Genomic DNA, 21,250 nt, shown 5'->3' with positions numbered 1-21,250 from the left:
TTTCAGCACCTGTGCTGTCCAAGTCACATGATTCTTTGAGACTGGGGAGTTCACAGACTCCTGGAAAGTTACACCCACTACATTCCCAGGAGTCTGTGCGGTGAAGCTTAAGCACCTAGGTGCAGGAAGTGGGAAGATTAACTATTCTGCCTAGCAACAACACTTTGAAGGCATCTAAAAAAAAAAAAAAAATTTGTAAAGGACTAATGACATTTTTTTAAAACTACTGATGTAATGTTATATTTATGGGTGGAACTCCACTTTAAGTCTTGTACACATGGTACGATTGTTGGAATGGGATTGTCTGTTGACAGACTGTTGTCCTAAATTCTTACCGTTACGCTTCTTTTGACAATTGTTGTCCAATTTTCGGCCAACAAATGTTGGATGACAGGCTAGTAAATTTTCGGTGGACAACGGCTCCACGTCTGATTTTCGTATAGTGTGTACACAACTCTGTCACACAAAAGTCGAAAGTACAAACACGCATGCTCGGAATCAATGCTCACCAAACACAAAATTAGCAGAAGGGGCCCAACGGGTGGCACTCAAGAGCTGAAATTCTTTGTAGTATGTCACTATGTTCGCGTTTGTGGCACTACAATTGTGTAACATTAGTATCCAAGACAAGATCCTGGCACACGCACTTTTGACAAAAATCAGACGCTCGGTTGGCCAACAATCGTATCGTGTGTATGAAGCTTTACTCACCAAAAATAATCCATACGTCTCCACAAATTATTGACCCCCCTAATCTACTTTTCACGTGTAGCCCGGTGCCGCTGGGTATGAAATCTCCTGCCCTCACACGCCCCTCCCACTGGGCTACTAGAAGAATGTAGCCAGCTTTTCTCCTCCTCATTGCTGGCTGAACCACTTTATGAAATCCTCTGCTCCTGCTTTAACCCCTTCCCTCCTGGCACCGGACCTGAGCCAATCAGGGAGCTGGAGAGCTGGAACCAATCAAAGATAGGGAGAGAACTTGCTGTGGAGGCGCCATGGTTATTGGGAACTGTAGTTTGTAAAGGGATGCAGCACTATACAAGTGAATAGGGGCAGATGGACTCTGAACTACACACGCCAAAATCCCTGGACACAGGAGGAGTGACAGGCCTGCTTTTCCCCCCCAGGTAAATCTAGTAATGGAAGGGTCTTTGCCAAGGGAAAGCAGAGTCAACAGAACCTGTGGCGGGACATGAAACCAGAAAGAGCGTCACAGAGGGGATGTGCTGATTGTGCCCGTCTGCCTACATCAGCGGGATAAAAAAAAAAAAAAAAAAAGAAGGACCTGCTGCTGATTCTGGAAGAAGGTGCACTTTGTGTGAACCAGAGCTGAAAGACTGAGCCTCTGGCACCTGACGTTAAACTGCCAAGCGTATGGAACCGGGCCCATCGCCTGTCAGGAGTGGTTCGTGGAGATACAACACTTAATCCCTCTATACACACAGTGCAACAGAGATTGCTCTTTACTTAGCAGCCCTGCAGCCATCTACTACATACTTCTTAAAGGGACAGCTTTGTGTGCACCACCTACAGAAGGGCCCCACTGCAAGCCGACCAACACTAACATCTACAGTATCTCACAAAAGTAAGTACACCCCTCACATTTTTGTAATATTTTTTTATATCTTTTTATGTGACAAACAAACACTGAAGAAATTACACTTTTCTACAATGTAAAGTAGTGAGTGTACAGCTTGTATAACAGTGTAAATTTGCTATCCACTCAAAATAACTCACACAGCCATTAATGTCTAAACCGCTGGCAACAAAAGTAAGTACACCTCTAAGTGAAAGTGTCCAAATTGGTCCCCAATTAGCCATTTTCCCTCTCTGGTGTCATGTGATTCATTAGTGTTACAATGTCTCAGTTGTGAATGGGGAGCAGGTGTGTTAAATTTGGTGTTATCGCTCTCACTCTCTCATACTGGTCACTGGAAGTTGAACATGGCACCTCATGGCAAAGAACTCTCTGAGGATCTGAAAAAAAGAATTGTTGCTCTACATAAAGATGGTCTAGGCTATAAGAAGATTGCCAAGACCCCAAAACTGATCTGCAGCACAGTGGCCAAGACCATACAGCAGTTTAACAGGACACGTTCCACTCAGAACAGGCCTCGCCATGGTCAACCAAAGAAGTTGAGTGCACATGCTCAGCGTCATATTCAAAGGTTGTCGTCTTTGGGAAATAGACGTATGAGTGCTGCCAGAAACTATAAATCAGACTAAGGCCACGTACACACGGTCGGTCCATCCGATGAGAACGTTCTCATCGGTTAACCGATGAAGCTGACTGATGGTCTGATGTGCCTACACACCATCAGTTAAAAAGCCGATCGAGTCCAACGCGGTGACGTAAAACACAACGACGTGCTGAGAAAAATGAAGTTCAATGCTTCCAAGCATGCGTCGACTTGATTCTGAGCATGCGTGGGTTTTGCTTTTGCATACTAACCTTCGGTTTTGACCGATCGGTTAGGCGTCCATCGGTTCAATTTTAAAGCAAGTTCTAAATTTTTCGACCGAAGGATAACGGACCGATGGGGGCCCACACACGGTCGGTTTGGACCGATGAAACTGAACTTCAGTCCGTTTTCATCGGTTTGGTCCGATCGTGTGTACAGGGCTTGAGACAGAAGTACAGTTAAATCACACTTGTTTAATAAAATGAATAAAAATATTAACAGAGTAAGCATAGTCAAAACATAGTCAGAGTTCAGGAACCGGATCGGATACTCAGACAAGCCTAAAGTCAGGGAGCCAGAGAGGAACGTATTAGAACAGCAAGCAGGATCAGGAGCCAGAAGGGATGTCAGCCAAGCAAAGTCTTCAACAGGAACGCACTAGAAAGTCTCTGATGTTGACCAAGGTAAAGGCAGAGATCATCTGAACTGGAAGGCTTAAGTAGGCAGGACTGACGAGCCATATCATCAACAGGTGAGTCACTGTGGAGAGATAGGAGCTGGCAATTAGCCAACAGCTGAGCGGCCAGCTCAGAGAAGGAAGGGCCGAGCCCAGCCCTGACACCAGCATTGCTGCAGAGGTTGAAGGGGTGGGGGTCAGCCTGTCAGTGCTCAGACCATACGCCGCACACTGCATCAAATTGGTCTGCATGGCTGTCATCCCAGAAGGAAGCCTCTTCTAAAAGATGATACACAAGAAAGCCTGCAACACAGTTTGCTTAAGACAAGCAGACTAAAGACATGGATTGCTGGAACCATGTCCTGTGGTCTGATGAGACCAAGATAAACGTATTTGGTTCAGATGGTGTCAAGCGTGTGTGGCGGCAACCAGGTGAGGAGTACAAAGATAAGTGTGTCTTGCCTACAGTCAAGCATGGTGGGAGCGTCATGGTCTGGGGCTGTATGAGCACTGCCGGCACTGGGGAGCTACAGTTCATTGAGGGAACCATGAATGCCAACATGTATTGTGACATACTGAAGCAGAGCATGATCTCCTCCTTTCAGAAACTGGGCTGCAGGGCAGTATTCCAACATAACGACCCCAAACACACATCCAAAAATAACAACTGCATTGCTAAAGAAGCCGAGTGTATTTGTAAAGGTGATGAACTGGCAAAGCATGTCTCCAGACCTAAAGCCTATTGAGCATCTGTGGAGCATCCTCAAACAAAAGATGGAGGCGTACAAGGTCTCGGACATCCACCAGCTCTGTGATGTCATCATGGAGGAGTGGAAGAGGACTCCAGTGGCAACCTGTGAAGCTCTGGTGAACTCGATGCCCAAGAGGGTTAAGACAGTGCTGGAAAATAATGGTGGCCACACAAAATATTGACATTTTGGGCCCAAATTTGGACATTTTCTCTTAGGAGTGTACTCACTTTTGTTGCCAGTGTTTTAAACATTAATAGCTGTGTGTTGAGATATTTTGAGTGGATAGCAAATTTACATTGTTATACAAGCTGTACAATCACTATTTTACATTGTAGAAAAGTGTAATTTCGTTAGTGTTCTCACATGAAAAGATAGAATGAAAACTCACTTTTGTAAGATAGTGTGTGCGCAATATAAATAATTATATATATTATTTATATTACACACACATACAATCTCCTTTACATACAAGTAAAAAAAAAAAAAAGCCTATTGTGCACAATATAGACAACTTCATAAAGAGGCAATACATATTTAAATGTATATTAATTTGTTATTAGCAGGTCTATACCTGTGTAAAATACCATTGAACACCACTCCCTGGGGCTTCCAGCTATACCGAGAACATTCTAGTAGAGAATGCTAGTAGCCGGTAGTAACGTATAACACATAGCACATGTAAAATATAAAACGTTTTATCCCAAATAATTTTCATATCAATGTTGCAATAATATAATAATAGGTACTCAAAATGCACACAACACCTGAAACAACTACTGGGTAACTACATTTTACTTAAAGGGTCACTAAAGGAAAAACATTTTTTGCCTAAAATTAATGTCTGCAAGGTAGACAGACAGAATAGTGTAATGATTCTGTTAAAAAACAAGTAAATACCTATTAAATTCCTTTATCTATATCACCTCTGGCATTCTAGTTTCTGTTCTCTCATTCACTTCCTGGTTTGCATCGTTTGTTCATGTAAGAACTACATTTCCCAGTATGAATTGCGGCACGCCCAGTAATTCACACCTTCTTGAAGTCGCTAACACGTAGAGAGCGTCCTGCCACATAGATGTAGTTCCCAGGAGGGGGTGAGCGCGTTACTCACCACCGCAGTAAAGCCTCCCTTCACGGTGGTCAGTAACAATCAGACCAGCAGGAAGTGAACAGAACAGAGAAGAAATAGAGCAACTTCTGAGCAAAAACGAACAATAAGGAAGTGAAAAAAGAGGAATGTCTGCAGGTAAAGGATACTTATTATGTAAAAAAAAAAAAAACACTTTCCTTTACAACCCCTTTAATTTGCAGCCAAGTTGAAAGCTGAAGGCCAAGGTGCACGAGAATCTCCTTCATTTTACCGGTTTCACAGTAACTCAGTCTGAGGACTCCTTTAGTTGCTGTCTTTTCACATGACATATCTACGTTAACCTTAACCACTGGGCACTTAAACCCCCTTAATAACCAGACCAATTTTCAGCTTTCGGTGCTCTCACAATTTGAATGACAATTACTCAGTCATACAACATTGTACCCATATGAAATTTTCGTCCTTTTTTCCCCACAAATAGAGCTGTCTTTTGGTGGTATTTAATCACCGTTGTGTTTTTTATTTTTTTGCGCTATAAGAGAAAAAAAGACTGAAAATTCTGTAAAAAAAAAAATAATTTCTTTGTTTCGGTTATAAAATTTAGCAAATTAGTATTTTTTCTTCATAAATTTTGGCTATCAGCGGCGATTTACCGTGATCTGTGATGCGCCTGGACCCGGCGGTCATGGACACTCACGTGTGCGCGCCACAGGGGGCGCGACTCTGGGAGGACGTTAATTAAAGGCCTCCCGGAGTTAAGCAACTGCCCTGTAGACGTACTTTGTCTATAGGGCGGTTGTCAAGTGGTTAAAGCTAGTAATTGGTTTCTCAGGAAGTTGACAACAGAGAGGGAAATGTAAAAATACATAAATTCTGCTGCCTCTGCTTATGTAAAATACAAGTAATTCCAGTTCTCCTAAAGTAACTGAGGACAAAACATTGCTGTGGACTGATGAAAGATTTGTTCCAGATTCCTTAGGACTTTGATCCTCTGATAATGCCGGGGTCACATGTAACGTGTGCCTACCCATAGGATTGCAGAGATCACTGGTTCGTGTCCCGTTCTGGGAAAATGGGGAGTTGTTGGTGCAATATCACCAACCTTCCCTTATAGCAGTGTTTCTCAATTCCAGTCCTCAGGCCCCCCCCCCCCAACAGGTCAGGTTTTCAGGATTTCCATTATTTTGCACAGGTGATTTGATCAGTTTCACTGCCTTAGTAATCACCACAGCCTTTTCATCTGAGGGAAATCCTGAAAACCTGACCTGTTGGGGGGGCCTGAGGACTGGAATTGAGAAACACTGCCTTAAAGGGTCACTAAAGGATTTTTTTTTTTAGCTAAATAGCTTCCTTTACCTTACTGCAGTCCTTGTTTCATGTCCTCATTGTTCGTTTTTGCTTTGATGTTGCTGCAATTCCTCTCCGTTCTGGACACTTCCTGGTTGTCTGTTTCCTGATAACCACAGTACTGGGAGATTTCTCACTGTGGTGACTAATCAAGGAGGTGTGATTACTGTTTGTAAAACGAAACTGGATTGGTGCTGAGGTGTTTTAGACAAAGCATCACTGCCCTCTATTGGCTCTCTGGCTCTGTACATCAGAGAACCAGGAAACCGCAAAAATGAAACTAAACTGTAGGTACATTATATGATTGGTTTTTATCTATTTTTAAAAGGAATCGGTGAACTATTATGTCTCTATACCCTGTAAACAGTCATTTCAGCAAAAAAAAATGTTTTCCTTTAGTGACCCTTTAAGTCAAGTAGGCCTAGCAATACTTGGATGCCCCCCCCCCCCCCCGGAACATTAGGCGCAATGCTATATTTGCAGACTCTTGGCGCTGCCCAGAAACCCAGAGGAAGAGAGAGATTGAACAACATGTCTGATGGCTTCATGATGGGAACGTTCAATGCAGATACTGTGTAAAGGGTGACCAGGCTGGTGGCTGACCTGTTAAGCAAGCAGTGGTATGAGCTGGTGGCAGACAATAGCATAGCATGTCATCCAGGCAAGGGTGACAAAGTGGCACAGTACCACCAACCAATCAGGGGAAAGGAGGCTAGGATAGAAAACAATTAGTTTTTTTCTCCTGTAATGCTCGGAGTGAGTGTCCAAAGGACATGGGATTAAAAACTGGTTTAAGGCAGGCTTCCGAGGGGGCTGAAATGGCCTACAGGTATGACCAGTGGCAGCTGCGGCTTTTTTTTGTGGGGGGGCACAAACAAACTGAAAAATACCATCAATTGCAACCTTACTGTGCCCATCAATTGCAATGCCACTGTGCCATTCAATTTCAACCTCACCATGCCCATCAATTGCAACCTCACTGTGCCCATCAATTGCAGCCTGGCGCGTCCCCCGGGGTATCACTTCACCCCCCACCCCCTGCGGCCGGTCCGGCAGCACTTACTGATTGTGTGGCGGAGCTCTGCTCTTCTCCTGGAGTGACGGGGCTCTCCTCTTCCTCTTCTACAGTGGTGGGAAGCGACAGCTCTGGTGTCTGCTCAGTGCCTCAGGCTTCCTGCTCTCTGTTTCCTCTTCCTCCAAAGCATTAGGCACCCAATAGGATTGTCTGATGCTTTGACCAATTGGGAGACAGGTCTCACTGACCTGCCTCCTGATTGGCAGGGAGGAACGTTAGCGAAATAATTTTTTGCTATTTTCACACAACAGAGTGGGATCGGGACGCAGTGCTCTGCGCCCCAAGCCCACCCTATTTTGAAGCCTTTTAGAGCCTCTGGCTCTAATCACAGGCTTCAAAATACACACCCCCGCCATAGTATTTCATGTGTCCAGCATCCTGAAAGGGACCGGGCACATAAATAGGGAGGGCGGCAGAGGCGATAAGGGGGCCATGGCCGTGCACCCACAATGCACAGCCCGCCATAGTTATGACAATAAATTTAATGAATTTAAAAAAAGCTGCACAGTTTTAAAAATACTTACTAGGACCCCTTGGCCGCATAGGAGAATTTCTAGAAAAGGCAAACTTAGCCTTTTAATGGTCACATGTCAAAAAGTTAATATTTGCCATTTCTAGAAATGTTAACAGTGCCTGAGCACTGAGCACTATTTTGAAAACTTACCTTTTACCTAAAATCTCTCCTGAAAATAACAGTGCACTTTGTGTGCCTCGGCACTCCTATGCCTGGAGCCTCGTAGCTGTATATCAGCAGTGTGAAATCTCATAGGGTTGCACAGGCTACCGGCAACGAGGATGGATTGGAAACCTGTGCCCTCCACCTGCAGCTAAACCCTGGAATCTAATCTGCATGAAGGTGAAATGCCCGGTGTGTCTTGGCCCCAATACTGATGACCAGTCCTTTCCCGTGGATTTCCTTTTTTGGGCATGGCTTCCACAGTTCAGGTTCTCTATATAGGTTGTGGAAAAAAATATTGCGCTTGTTAAACAGTGACAAAGAAAAAACAAAGGGGAAGCAGCGATCAAAAAGTGTTATACTACACTGTCAAATATGCAAAAAAGAAGAGATCGCGCTAAATAAGTGACAAGTGAACAGAAAGTGACATAAAGTTCAATAAATCAAATGTCCCGCCACAAAGGCAAGTAATTGAATCTCCCAGGTGATGAAATCAATCCACAAGGAAAAGTGCTGGACAGAAAGAACCTCCACCAACAATAAAAAAGCCTCTTACCGAATCAAATTGATCTCTGGTTTAGGGAGATCAAACTGCGCATAAGAGGCATGGATGGATATCCTAAAGGCAGCAATAAACAGCAAACAGCGGTGAAATCCTGGTCAGTAATCTTTACAGATGCATCTCTCGATGGGACATCCAAGGATATAAGGAAGCAGAAAGACTCCACATAGCGTAATAACGTCTGGATTTATTATCAAATCATTAAAATAACACTTACATGTCAATGTAGGTATAGCGAATAAAATATGAGCCGGCCCGCTCGATACACAGCCTGTATCAGGTAAAACAATACGCGGTGACGTCAGCACGTCGCCTCCCAACGTTTCGTCGCAAACCACGTCCGTGACCACGTCCGTTTGCGACGAAACGTTGGGAGGCGACGTGCTGACGTCACCGCGTATTGTTTTACCTGATACAGGCTGTGTATCGAGCGGGCCGGCTCATATTTTATTCGCTATACCTACATTGACATGTAAGTGTTATTTTAATGATTTGATAATAAATCCAGACGTTATTACGCTATGTGGAGTCTTTCTGCTTCCTTATATCCTTGGATGTCCCATCGAGAGATGCATCTGTAAAGATTACTGACCAGGATTTCACCGCTGTTTGCTGTTTATTGCTGCCTTTAGGATATCCATCCATGCCTCTTATGCGCAGTTTGATCTCCCTAAACCAGAGATCAATTTGATTCGGTAAGAGGCTTTTTTATTGTTGGTGGAGGTTCTTTCTGTCCAGCACTTTTCCTTGTGGATTGATTTCATCACCTGGGAGATTCAATTACTTGCCTTTGTGGCGGGACATTTGATTTATTGAACTTTATGTCACTTTCTGTTCACTTGTCACTTATTTAGCGCGATCTCTTCTTTTTTGCATTCTCTATATAGGTTCGCTTTAAAAACAAGGTTTTAATGAAAATACAGAGATAAACTAATCAGTTTAACCACTTGCCGCCTGCCCGGCAGCAAAGTGGTTGTGATTGCCTGACCGGACGTCATATGATTAGGATATCACAGCCGGCACGCGCCCACGGGGGCTCACAGCGTGGCAATCGCAGGTGCTGTGCATCAGTCTGACACAGCAACTCTGATCGTGGTATGAAGACTCTAACCGAGTCAGAGTAGAAATCTCCGCCAACTGTCAAGTTGTAAGGATCCTATGTAAGCTGACCTGTCTTTTGCCCTTAGTTCTGTGCTAATAACTAAACACTCTCCTGGGGATGCTGGAAAAGGGTAACCTGTGAATTTCATTTTCTTTCATGTAAATCTTGATCTTTATGTGACAGATTCTGGGTGTCTGTTATCATCACTAAGCCCAGGGCTTAAAGCGGAGTTCCACCCTAAAATGAACTTTCTATTAACAGCTTGCCTTTAATGTAAGAAAAAAAAAAAGTTCCTGGTGCTAGGTGGTTCAACTTCCTGTCCTAAGACCCTATTGCCTCCTGGGAAATGATGACACTAATTTCCCAGGAGTCTCTGGGCATTACTGTGCCTAAAAATCGCCCAGCATGCACCTCTCCCTGAAAACCAGGAAGAAAAAAAAAAAAAAAAGAACTGTGCTTCACATGCCCACACAAATGATGGATACGGCCACAATATGAGCTGGAGAATATAAGACAAGCGTTTGCAAAGATTTTTGGAACAATTGGGGAGCTATTAAATAGGTTTTAGGGACTATTTAATGCGATTAATTTTAGCTTGCAAAAAAAATAAAAATTATGCCCGGAACCCCGCTTTAAGGCCTGGTTCACACCAATGCAGTTTGCATATTGCAGGTGCATTTTGCATTTTTCAACACACGCTTTTGATCCATTAAAGTCTATGGAACCAAAAGCCAGAAGAAAATACAAACAAAAATACAATGCAATTGCACAAAGCATCAGAAAACTGTCTTTTTCCAGGTCCCCTTCGGTGCTCCTTGCCCCTCCTCTGTCCAGTGCCCCTTATGGGAAGCTCCATTAGACACAGACAGCAGTACTCGGCCATGGCTCTAGCTGCCTCAGCAAAGCCAGAGAGACCTGGAAGTAAAGGGAGAGAAGGGCTGCAAACGTGCACAGCACTGGATCAAATGAGGACTCAGGTAAATAAAAAGGGGGCTTGGGGGAGGGGGGGGGGGGGCAACTGATGGCTACAATTTTTACCTGAATGCAAGGAATGAATTATGGTAAAAAATTTAGGTTTTACAACCAATTTAAGATTTTAGATAGTGAGGGAGAGAATTTCCTAGAACAACTTAAGCAATGTAATTAGGGTTGCCACCTGTCCGGGATTCCCCTGGACAGTTTGGGTTTTGAATCATCTGTCTGGGTTTCAGGCAGACTGAACCCCAGACACAAATTTTTCAGACCGGACTGTGGCTCCCCAAATAACCAAGATAGTCACACACAAATCTGTTGCCATCTGGGAGCAGCTGTCTGGGGGCAGGTTTGGCATCACTGGGGGGCAGGGCGATGACAGCAAGGGTAATCTGGCCACACCCACGGCTCGCTACGGCATGCTATGCGCACCGCATTACTACTCTCCTTGGGGCACCAAAGGTGTTCCAGGCCCTAAAGCGCTCAGGTTTGGTTTGAAGAAAAGGTGGAAACCCTAGATGTGCCAAAGTAACATCCTCATGAATGGCAGGACCCTATTGACTTTCAGATGCCATTATTACAAGATAATCAAGGTTATCCACTTAACCTGTTGCAACGACAACCCGTGTATGAGAGGGTTTAAAGCCGTTTAGGACATTCCCTTTCCAAGCACCAACACTCTAGTCAGGCGAACAAGACCCATAAGAATAATTCTCCCCCAATAACGAGACTAAGCTCTGTCTTGAGGTTCAAGCAGGACTGACAATCTTTATTAAAAAAAAAAAACACACACGTTTTATACACAGTCAAAAGAAGAGGTGCATCATATTACTCTGGAAATACACACGTGACCAGACCTAATTAACATGTTAATTACCCAATTCCTTTTAGCAGCCTGGCTGTCTCCTGAACTTCAATACACATTATCACAGGACTCCTTTCATACAATACAGGGCCATTAGCCCAAGCCCCATGAAAGGATCCTTAGAAGTTAGTCTGGATTCATTAACACCAAAAATATCATTGGTGCGTTGCGGAACAGCACAGCACCCAATGACATCATTCCCACCAAGCTGCTGAAGGAATGCGCCGACATTCTGGCGCCTCCCATCACACAGCTTATAAATCAGTCATTTAAGGAAGGCATAGTGCCATCCCTGCTGAAAGAGGGCACAATCCAGCCCATCTTGAAAAAACCTAACTTGGATCCCAAGGACCCAACTCACCGCCGCCCCATAACAGGCCTAAATATTCTCTCCAAGATAATGGAGAAAATAGTGGTACAACAGCTGCAACAGCATCTGGATACCCACAATCTACTCGATCCATTTCAATCAGGTTTCCGTCCCGGACACGGGACAGAAACGGCCTTACTCAAAATATGGGACGATGTCCTCGAGGCCGCAGACGAGGGAGAATCCTGTCTCCTGGTTCTGCTGGACCTAAGCGCAGCCTTTGACACAGTAGACCACAAAATGTTACTGATGCGACTGGCCGAGGTAGCCAGAATCGCAGAAGGTGATTTACCATGGTTTTCCTCCTTTCTTGAAAACCGATCACAAACAGTGAAACTGGGATCTTTCACGTCGGAAAAACGCACGGTGCCATGTGGAGTCCCCCAAGGATCCCCCCTGTCACCGGTACTGTTCAACATCTATCTTCGCCCTCTCTTTGATATTATCAGTAGCCAAGAACTACTTTATCACTCTTATGCAGACGATACGCAATTGTATTTTCGCATCTGCAACAAAAAGGATCATCATCTCAGTTTAGAGAAATGTCTCTCTTCGATAGAAAACTGGATGACAAAGAGTTATCTTAAACTCAACAGTTCCAAAACAGAACTTCTTATGTTTCACGCCAGCCGAAAGAGTCAACTGGCAACAACCTGGACACCGCCGCCCATTCTGGGCCAAAGCATCACCCCTAGCTCCAAAGTCAAAAGTCTAGGAGTCATTTTTGACACCTTCATGACAATGGACGCACAAATAGGGTCAGTAGTCAGCGGATCGCACAATTTGTTGCGCCTTCTACGCAGACTTATTCCATTTATCCCTAAAGAAGACGTAGCAGTCGTGGTGGGAACAATCGTGCAAATGCCCTTTACCTCGGGCTCCCAAAGTACCAAATCGCTCGTCTGCAAGTCGTACAGAATACGGCCGCCAGACTGGTGACTGGGAAAAGGACATGGGAATCAATCTCACCTTCGCTGAGAACCCTTCACTGGTTGCCAGTAAAAGACAGAATTGTATATAAAGCACTCTGCCTGACACATAAGTGCATCCATGGAAAGGTGCCGCAATATCTTTGCGACAAGATAGAACCTCACAATTCTAATCGCGTTCTGCGATCCACTGACCAAAATCTGGTCAAGGTGCCAAAAACCAAATACAAGTCCAAAGGAGAAAGAAGGTTTGCTTTTCAAGGTCCGAGACTATGGAACGCTTTACCAACCAGCATTCGGTTGGAGGAAAACCACCTGACTTTCAGAAGAAAGATCAAAACTCTGCTCTTTTGATGTCATGAGACACGAAACATCAAGCGCCCAGAGGCGATTCAGTTCGCATGTGCCCCGCTATATAAGTTTTTCATTCATTCAACATTACAACAGACAACAGACAGGTGTCTGGGGGTGATGACATTAGCATCGTTAAGCAATAGACGGTCGGCCTGTTGCATTGAACTTCCTGGAATGCCCAAATAACATATTTCTTGAGAGATATTGTTAATGAATATTACTGTCCCATTTGAAGTAGTCCAAGATATATTTTCTCAGTCACCCTATGCCCCTAATAGACATAGGGGGATTTAGACATAAGAGGTGCATGGGGAGCTGAAGAAAGGGTATCTCATACTTTCTAAGGGATTCTGGGTTCCATGGGCCCTCCCGTTACATTTGTCAGTGGTCATAAAGTTATAGCTGATCGATGTATGTAACACAGTTCAATGTACTGCCAAAAAGATGATGTGAAACAATTAAAGTGTAATTCCACTTTTGGAGTCAAATTTGAGAAACCCCCACTATTGTTATGTGTGCCCATCCACAGATAAAATCATATCATATATATATATATATATATATATATATATATATATATATATATATATATATATATATATATATATATATATATATATATATATATATATATATATATATATATATATATATATATATATACACACACACACATATACATATACATACATACATACACACACACACATTTCCCTTTCGGGGAGCAGATTTATACAAAAGACTCTATGGGCAGCTTCTATTGATTAGAATAGCTTGCAATATCCAATTAAGGGACTGATGCATGGTATTTTTGTATTTTTTAAAGTGCACATACAATGTAAAACCCAAGCCTTGAAATGTTTAACCGCTCGCTAGGGCAGACAGTGTGCACATCTAGTTTACAACAGATAATGAGATCTCCCAGCACAGTGCAGACAGATTTAATTATGACAAACACAACTCTCCAGTCCCCTTCTTAATATTATGTGGACAAGGGAGGCCAACTTATGTGTATTCCTCTGCTATGCGAGTGGGAATGTGTAACAAATATATAGAAGGTGTAATCCTACTTTGGCCGCCAAAGTGGCAAAACTCTTTAGCCTCTTCCCACTAACCGTCTCCCGCCCTTTAAGGGCTCTAAAAGCTGGGAGGTGGACATTCGGGTCATGTGACTGCTGCGATTGGCGGTCACATGATCGGAAAGCTCATGATAGCTAGTATGCATCAAGAGCTTTCCTGTACCCACTGGCTATCATGTTGGCAGCATGCAGGGAGTGTGCACACAGCATGGCAAGTGATTTATACAGAAGCGCATGTATGTGACCACTCGGCATTAAGGCCCACACACAGGTACATATATGCATGTGGCCGGTGTGAAGAGGTTAATTCTGAGTACACATTGTAGCACAGAGATTTAATTGCTCTGGAATCCCCTCACTTATGACATATTGAGTTATCACCCAAAATAAAAAAGGAGGCAATTTCCCAATGGAGGATCTTGTTCCAGTGACACCCGTCTAAGGCTGCTCATACATTATACAATTTTCCTTGAGGCTGGGTTCACACATATGCCACATGCGACTCGCAGCAAGGGTCCGGTGCATCCCTGTTCTCAGTTTCAGGGACGAATCAGGCCTGAATTCAGACCAGAAAAATGCACAGGACCCCTGTGCAATTCACTCCGCAGCCGCTCCAGAGTTGTGCGATTTCGGCTCCTTATAGAGCCGATCAAAATCTCCGGACATGGGAATTAGATGTGGTGAATCCCACATCCAATTTGCATCAGTGTGAACCCAGCCTTAGATTTACCAAATCCATATAATATGAGCTTAAACCTAAAACACTTTCAATGTGTATGCAATCAGGCAGGTCTACATAGGTGATGGTGAATCTAAAGGAAATTGAATAAGAAAATTGTATAATGTATGGCCAGCCTAAAGCTATTTATACACTCGTAGAATTTTGTTTGAAATGTTTTGGTTTCAAAACATTCATTTTCTAAAACTTTACTGGGGTCAAATCAACTATGTTTTTTGACCATAGAAAGAGGAAAATTCGAGGGGACAGGATGGAAGTTTTTCCTCAAACCAGTGTCTGGTTTTGAGTCAGGAAATTACATTCATTCCAAAATTAAAAATGTTAAACTTCTTATAAATGACGTTTATTAAATCATTGAAAGTATGAGACTTTGTATACAAGCATTCATTGGAAAATATTCTAATGCATGGCCAGCTTTAGAGGGGAGGTTATGTTGGAAGGAATTCCTCGTACTTCCTGCTGTGTCTAATGGACAGGAAGGGAAATAATTAGAACACACCTATCCCTCTCTGAGCCATTGAGGGTCGGTGTTCTGTCAAAATAGCCAGCTTGTCGAAATCTCCAATTACGTCACTTCGGGTGACTCCAGCAGCAGATTGACGACTTGGCTCTACTGGCCATGCGTGCACGTGACAGAACAACAGAAACCCGGTACGTCTCTAATCTTTTTCAAAAATTTGTTGAGTTCTCCAACAGCTGCCAGAGCGCAGGTGAGGGACGTACCTGACAGCTGTGGGAGAACGACAAGTTTTCGAAAAAGGTTAGTTATGTACCGGACTTTGTTATTCTGTCGGTTGCGCGCGTGCGCTTATGGGCAGTAGAGCCAACTCGTCAAATCTGCTGCTGGAGACTCACTGGAAGTGACGTAATTAGGCATTTTGACAGAACACCAGAATGGTAATTAAGACTGAGAATGATAAGTAATAATGATTCAGACACCTGGGGGAAAGTCACTGGTTTCAGTATACAGAAACAACTATGAGTCACAGAAACATCATGTCATTATAATACCTTCACGTGCTTTATTCTGGCCTTTCTACATCTCAGCCAGTGTAAACACAATCAATCTTCATACAAGGCTGATATTTATTTTACAATTAGCTGTAGCAATTTTGTAACAGCAAAATTGGAGGTTTTCCCATTTCCCTTTCATGTGCCAAATGCACTGCACTGATTTATTATAAAGAGTACCTGTTGCATTTTGAAAGCCAGTCCCACCGGCCATCAGCGTTTATACTTGTTCTTTGTAATAACTTCATGACAAAAATCAGTCATTGTCAAGAACCAACATGCAGTCAGGGACGTGTTTGAAGGATCAGACAGATTTGTCAAAGGAGGACCTTTGTAATAAATTCTGCAGGTTATACATCCTGACACAAATTGCATACGTTCATCTACGGCTTGTGTTTATAACGACCAAGAGTCTCTGGCATTCAGTATTTAACCACTTCCTTACTGGGCACTTAAACCCCTTCCTGACCAGAGGACTTTTTGCGATTCGGCACTGCGTCGCTTTAACTGACAATTGCGCGGTCGTGCGACGTGGCTCGAAAACAAAATTAACGTCCTTTTTTCCCCACAAATAGAGCTTTCTTTTGGTGGTATTTGATCACCTCTGCGGTTTTTATTTTTTGCGCTATAAACAAAAATAGAGCGACAATTTTGAAAAAAAAATATATATTTTTACTTGTTGCTAAAAAAAAAAAAAAAAAAAAAAAAAAAAAAAAAATCGCAATAAGCGTCTGGTTTGCGCAAAAGTTATAGCGCCTACAAAATAAGGGACAGAATTATTATTATTATTTTTTTTTTTTTACTAGAAATGGCGGCGATCTGCAATTTTTTTATTGGGACTGCGACGTTATGGCGGACACATCGGACACTTTTGACACATTTTTGGCGCCATTCACATTTATACTGCAATCAGTGCTATAAATATGCACTAATTACTGTATAAATGTGACTGGCAGGGAAGGGGTTAACACTAGGGGGTGAGGAAGGGGTTAAATGTGTATCCTAATTAGTGTTCTAACTGTGGGGGAGGGGGGGTGACTGGGGGGGGTGACCGATCTGTGTCTCTATGTACAAGAGACACAGATCCGTCTCCTCTCTCCCCTGACAGCACCGCTGTCTGCGAGAGGCGGGAATGAGAGATGATCTCATATGTAAACATATGAGATCATCTCTCATTGGCCGCACAGATCGCCTAGGAAACGGCCGCTCCGATTGGCCGTTCAAGGCGATCTGTGACTGGCTGTGTCCAAGGGACACGGCCAGCACAGCAGTTCCCCGCTGCGCGCTCGGGAGCGCGCGCGGGGAACGCGAAAAGGGGCGGCCGTAAAAACACGGCCTCCCAGAGAAGTAGAGCCACCCGGCGGCCGTATATAGTCGTACGGCCGTCGGGAAGTGGTTAAAAGGATAACCAAACCAAAGAAAAATAAATAAATAAAAAAACTTCATATATTGCAGTTTATAATCCTTATGCCCTGTACACACGATCACTTTTTGTGATGAAAAAAAAAAAAATTGCATTTTTAAAAACGTAATTTAAAATGATCGTGTGTGGGCTTCACATCGTTTTTTGTCTTTTGAAAAACAACCCAAAAAAAATTCGAACATGCTTCAATTTTTTCGTTTAAAGATTTTATTGGAATTTTTAAAATAGGTTGTACAATAAAGCAATATACATCTATTGATACATCAAGATAAATAACAGAACGAATGAATGAAGTGAATTAAAAATATCCACGGAACGACAAAAGTCAAGAGAATACATATCTCTTTGTTTTTCATAACTGATGATAACAAGTGGAAAATTCTATCAGGAATAGATAATAATTGTTTAATAATTATTTTCCAAATAAGAGTCATCAAGCAAAACATAAAAAAGGAAAGAAAAAAAAAAAAAAAAAAAAAAAAAAAAAAGGGGGGGGGGGGGGGATAGGGAGTCTCGATAATTTGTCATATAAAAGGTCAGGGTAGTCTCAGTCAGGGGCAGGGCGATGGGTTAAGTTACGAAACTCTGTAGAGTCAGTAAAGCGTATCCAACATTTCCATTTATCTTGAAACTTAGAGGGAGAGTCCAATGATTGAAGAATCAGATCTTCCATTTCCGCTATTCGTTTAATTCTTTGAAGCCATTCTGAAATGCTTGGAGGAGAGGTGTCCTTCCAATGTGTTGGGATACAGAGCTTTGCTGCATTAATCAAATGTAATACTATGGAATTCTTATAAACGTGGTAGGGTAGTGAGGTATGATGTAATAAAAATTGGGCAGCGGTGAAGTTCGGAGAGTAAGTAGTGATTAGGGGAATAATACGGTAAACCTCTTTCCAAAATGGTTGTATGATTGGGCATTCCCACCAAATATGTATGAGAGTACCCAGAGCAGACTTACAACGCCAACAGGTAGGTGAAGTGGAAGGGCTAAATTTGTGAATAACATGAGGTGTTCTATACCATTTGGAATATATTTTATAACCGTTTTCTTGAGTGAGAACATTCAGAGAGCCCTTATGGATGAATGTGAAAATGTGACGCCATTCATTGGTAGATATGTGTATATCAAGAACCCTTTCCCAATATTGAACTTTTTCATCCATTTCAAGATCAACATCAGAAAATAATAGTGAGTACGTTTTCGATATGAGATGTCTTTGCGGGCTATTACTAACACATAACATTTCAAAGGGGGTTTTAGGCCTGTTCCAAGTGAAAAGAGAACCAGAGTTTGAAATAGAATTTATCATAATCTCATAGTCCATTTTAGAAATAGTGAGGTTTGGGAAAGTAAGACAAAATGCGTCGTAAGTTAAAAATTTACCATCTTTGAAAAAGAGTTCCGCTCTTAATGAAGGAAATAAAGTAGGATCTATGGAGATGGATACAGCGGATTCAGAAAAAAGATTAGGGATTATAGGGAAAGGTGTCATTGGGCCCGGGGAGGATGATATGTCAAATTTAGCACATATTAACCTAAAGACTTGTAACGTGGGACCAGTAAGGGGGTGCGAGCTGTTGCCACGGGGTATATTACGGGGGTTCGTCCAAGGAAGGTGATATAAAGGAATTTTAGAAGAAAGTCCCTCAAGATCAATCCAGTCTTTGGTCTTCCTATGAATGTGCCAATCAATAACACGGGATAAATGGCAAGACCAATAATATTTTTGTATATTTGGTAGTCCTACCCCACCCAACAGTTTAGGGTTGAGTAGAGTATCCCACTTAATCCTGGGTTGGTTGGAATCCCAAATAAATTTTGAACACAATTTTTTATATAATTTAAAGAAGGAAGCTGGCAATCTAATCGGGATGGTTTGCAAAAGATAGAGTAATCTGGGGAGGATATTCATCCTGATTATGGCTATTCTTCCAAACCATGAAAAAAGGTTTTTGTCCCATTTTAGGAGGTCATCCTGAATAGATTTAAGCATAGGTAGAAAGTTAGAGGAATATAAGTCCTTTAGTAGAATGGGTATGCGTATGCCTAAATAGGTTAGCGAATGCGTTTCCCATATGAATGGAAATATACGTTTGCACAGGGAAACCATATCATTCTGCAGAGTGATATTTAAAGCTCTGGATTTATTAAAATTGATTTGAAAGTTGGAAATTGAAGAGAAAATTGAAAAGTCCTTTAGTAGATTAGGTATAGTATTAACAGGATCCGTTAAAAAGAGCAGGATGTCATCTGCATAGGCAGCTAATTTGTATAGTTTGTCATTGATATCAACACCTTTAATGCTGGGATTAGATCGAATTCTCCTAAGGATAGGTTCCAGAGTTAAAACAAATATGATTGGAGATAGAGGACATCCCTGGCGGGTTCCGTTCGACACGGAGAAAGCCTCCGACAGGCATCCATTAATTTTTATTCTAGCAATGGGAGAGGAGTAAAGAATAAGAATGTATCGTAACATGCGGTCACCAATCCCAAGGGCTTTCAGGCATTCAGCCATATAGTCCCAAGCAACCCTGTCGAACGCCTTCTCCGCGTCGAGGGAGAGGAAGAATCCAGGTGTAGAGTGTCTCGTCAGCCAATGATGGATATTAATGGCCTTTTGGGTATTGTCTCTAGATTCACGTCCAGGGACAAAACCAACCTGGTCCAAAGAAACTAAATTAGGGATTAATGGCAATAATCTATTTGATAAAATTTTTGCATAAAGTTTCAAATCGACATTAAGGAGGGAAATGGGCCTATAGTTAGAGACTAAAAGTGTGTCTTTACCAGGTTTAGGAATCATCGTGATGTGTGCCTCAAGAAGATCCCTGTTGTTGTTGAGAGGTTGATCTGGGAGTGAGTTGAAAGTTTTCAAAAAATAAGGGAGTACAATATCTGTGAAGGTGTTATAGTAGCCTACACTCAAACCATCCGGACCAGGACATTTACCAGTTTTTAGCTGTTTAAGGGCAAATTTAGATTCATCCCATTCCAGTGGGCGGTCCAAATATTCGGCCTCCTCTTTAGTGATGGGATTAGGGCTGTGAGTTACTAAAAATTCTGTGATTAATTGTTTTCTACGTGTGGAATGGTCGAAACTCTGGTCAGCAGAAATATTATAAAGGTTTGAGTAAAAAGTCTTAAATTGTGCAGCAATATCAATGGAAGAGTGACATTTTTTCCCTGAAGGGTCAGATATGGAGTGAATAGTCGTGTTAGATTTATTATTTTTCAGGGCTCTAGCTAGCAATTTCCCGGATTTGTTGCCAAATTCATAGAAAAGCTTATGGGACAGCATAAATTTACGTTTGGTTGTTTTATTCAGTTCCTCAAGTAGAAGCTCTCTGGCATGAAGAAGTTCACTATATGCTTCAATCGCTAACGATTGTTTGTGTTTGTTTTCAAGTATACGAATACGGTCAGTCAGAGCAGCTATGTGAGCTCGGTGAGCCTTTCTACGCTTTGAAGCCAGGGAAATGAGTAAGCCTCTAATGACACATTTGTGAGTCATCCATAAGTTCAGAGGTTGTATTTCAGAGGAATCATTTTCTCTAAAAAAATGGGTTAGGTGAGAAGTGATCAATTCTACATTTTCAGGGTTGTTAAGGAGGGAATTATCAAGCCTCCATATAAAAGAATTAATTGGTTTAGTGGAGAGAGTAATGGAAAGTGTTATTGGATGATGATCAGAAAGGATCATAGGTTCAATGGACGCTGAGATTAATGAGTCAAGTTCTGTCTGGTTCAAGAAGAAATAATCAATCCTGGAGTATTTATTATGAGGTGGAGAAAAGAAAGTGTAATCTTTGACCTTAGGATGTAAAGTGCGCCATGTGTCATGAAGTGTAAAGTCTTTAAGTAAGTTTTTAATTGAACGAAGAGCGGAATATGGTAAAGTGGAGGTACCAGAAGAAGAGTCAATCAAAGGATCCAGAGTCACATTAAAATCTCCACCTAATATTAACATACCAGATTGGAAATGGAAGAGAGCGTCAAAAGTGTCCCTGATGAAAGGGACTTGTTTTTTGTTCGGAAC

The 21,250-nt window shown here is 42.4% G+C and overlaps 1 protein-coding gene across 1 annotated transcript in view; it reads right to left on the bottom strand.

Moving 5' to 3' along the window:
- Nucleotides 1-21,250, bottom strand: part of FAM83C (family with sequence similarity 83 member C) — a 57,039-nt gene that overhangs the window by 15,861 nt on the left and 19,928 nt on the right. The window lies entirely within an intron of this gene.

Source organism: Rana temporaria, chromosome 12, assembly GCF_905171775.1.
Source record: "Rana temporaria chromosome 12, aRanTem1.1, whole genome shotgun sequence".
Classification (NCBI taxonomy): domain Eukaryota; kingdom Metazoa; phylum Chordata; class Amphibia; order Anura; family Ranidae; genus Rana; species Rana temporaria.
This window is presented reverse-complemented; position numbering and strand designations above follow the sequence as displayed.